A 2,500-nucleotide genomic window follows, 5' to 3' on the forward strand; every position below is an offset into this window, starting at 1 on the left:
GTTGCATTCTCAGACTCGCTCACTGCCCATTTCCTGATTTCCCTGCCGTTCGTGATGCACTTTTCGTCATTGTCCTTGTCCTCCTATTGCCATGTATTGCACCAACCCCAATATTTTTATCCTCGTGCTCTTCATCAGGTCAAGTGAGCGTTACCAATTCGTCCCAATAAACTAGGACCATCAGCGTTACCAATCCACGTTCGTGATCTCTACACAGATCTACCGCTATAGAGTCCCCGACGATAAAAATAGCAGTTCCGAGTCCCGGTACAGCGCATACCGATCTCGTTGAAGCCCTGATAATGTCATCCACGCGATACATTGTGCGTATCTATGGGGCCGGTATGCGGTGCTATCGCTCGTCTTACGCAATGCTCATTGTATCGCTTAGCATGGCTCCATCTTAAACGCCTTGTGTCGCTAAGAGGACCAAATTGTCTTAAGCAATACCGTCATTATCGTTTAAATGTGAATAAGACGAAAAAAAGCAATTGCAGACGAGGAAGACTATGGAGATGAGGAGCACAAAATTAAAACGATATATGATGATGAGGATAATGCTAAAAACATTAACAACAATAATAATAAAGTAATATATCTTTTTTAAAATTGTCATTACAATGACCACCATCATCATCATATCATCATCACCATTACTAGTACAATAATGATAATGATATTAACAATAATTATCATGTAAAAATAACGATAAGAATAATCACCGCAATAATTATTGCAATAAGTACACCCAATACAGTAACAATAAAAATAATATGAGAGCTATTAGTATTACCATCACCCTTGCAGTACAACCACCATCACAAAAAATCACAACGGCTAAACTAAATATTTTGCGACGGTTTTATAAAGGGATGCCTCTGCAAAACTATACCACCAGAGCGCGTTCACAATCGATCTATTTCAAAATTAAAAAATAAATAAAGAACAGTATATAATACATTTCTCCAGAACTCCAAATAACAGGTGTATACGACACTGATCTGATTATTAGTTATCATTTTTTGCATGATATGTTTTATTTAACTTCCCTCCGAGTCACTCTCAGCCCTTAGTTACCAGGTTCTCGTGCTCCTCCCCATGTCTCCCGGCGTGATAATATCACCACGGGCACGACAGATCGCTACCGTCACCGCCGTCGCCGATCCCGCTGCCACACAAACTGTAGCGCCGACAACTGCTTGATTAAACGCACCATTAAACGCCGCACTGTTCTAGCGACTACCGCAACCTTTTAAGGTCACGCCAACAAACGTACGAACACGTGTTCATCCATGTTCATGCAGTGCCACGCGCAAACGCACATGCAAACACATACACAACACATGTACATATATACACATATGTACGCACGTGCCCTTCCGCCTACTTACAGATACGTAAACGCGTATCTTCTGGTACTTTCTGATACAGGACTTATTATACATTGGGCCTTGCGACACTGGGAGAGAGAGAGATAACACAGAGGAAGGGGAGAGGAGAGAAGATGAGAATGCAACCGAGAGAGGAGGGGAAAAAAGTACGAGAAGGCGGCAGAACCTGCAGTAACTCAGGTGGTGGTGCTCTCCGGCCCGACCACCTGCGCCAACAATGCCTCGCTCGCACCACCTGCACCGCTGCTCATCGCCCTCCATCACGGGTCCCGGGCCATCTGCCTTGCCATCGCTGCGACACCTTCGCCGGCACTGCTTTGGCACTCTTCTGGGAGTGGTTCTATACTTTCCCTTTCTCGTATCACTTTCAACTACGTTTTCGTTGTAGGTTCATCATTTGCTCCCTATTTAATACGGTCAACCAGCTGGTAGCCCAAGTAGGCGTTGTACTTAATTAACTACAGACACACAAAGATTATATCTCTTTCTAGTTCTATTCTGTTCTGTTATCTCCTCTCCTCTCTCTCATACACACACACATTGTATTTCGACACAAACCATATCTAATCCTCTTTCTACTACTTATTTCCATTGTCCTACGTTTCTTTTTTTTCTCTCTCTCTTTTTTCTGTGCTGCAGCTTCTTTTTTATTTTTCTTCTCCTCAACTTCTTGTTTCCTCTTCACCTTCTCATCTTTCTCTTCCTTCTAATCCCCTCTCTTCTCTTCTTTCTACCCTCTCTCCCCTAAACATCCCATCGCGCTCATCCCTTCCATCTCTCCTCCTCTTCCTTATATCTCTTCCCTCCCTCCTCCCAATATTGCATTCCCCGCTCCCTCCCCGCCATGGAAGGTCATGCCACGTCGTCTACCGCAGCCACTTAGTGACAAAACGAATTTATCACGCGAGAGTAGTGCCCCACTCGAGGCAATCGTGGCACGCGATAGTGCCAGGCAAAAATAACGTTAACGCCCGCCACCACACCTTCAACGCCGCATGGAAGTCACCAGAGAGGGGCTCGTAATAACGATTATGAATGCTGACACACATGGTAGTGAAACTTACTGGCATGCACCTCGTCCCACTTATGCCACGCGAGTGCCACGGCTA

The 2,500-nt window shown here is 44.7% G+C and overlaps 1 protein-coding gene across 3 annotated transcripts in view; it reads right to left on the reverse strand.

Moving 5' to 3' along the window:
* Window positions 1–2,500, reverse strand: part of LOC122256672 (putative fatty acyl-CoA reductase CG5065) — a 48,982-nt gene that overhangs the window by 39,623 nt on the left and 6,859 nt on the right. Inside the window, exon 1 of one of the 3 annotated variants that reach the window (XM_086536141.1) lies at window positions 1,078–1,217. The exons of the other annotated variants lie outside the window; for them this stretch is intronic. The gene's annotated coding sequence lies outside the window, so the exon portion shown is untranslated. Of the gene's footprint in view, window positions 1–1,077; window positions 1,218–2,500 lie in introns of those variants that run through there. 3 annotated transcript variants of the gene reach the window in all.

The sequence above is a fragment of the Penaeus japonicus genome, unplaced genomic scaffold, assembly GCF_977035675.1.
Source record: "Penaeus japonicus unplaced genomic scaffold, GWHDUDI00000001_assembly GWHDUDI00000004, whole genome shotgun sequence".
NCBI lineage: Eukaryota > Metazoa > Arthropoda > Malacostraca > Decapoda > Penaeidae > Penaeus > Penaeus japonicus.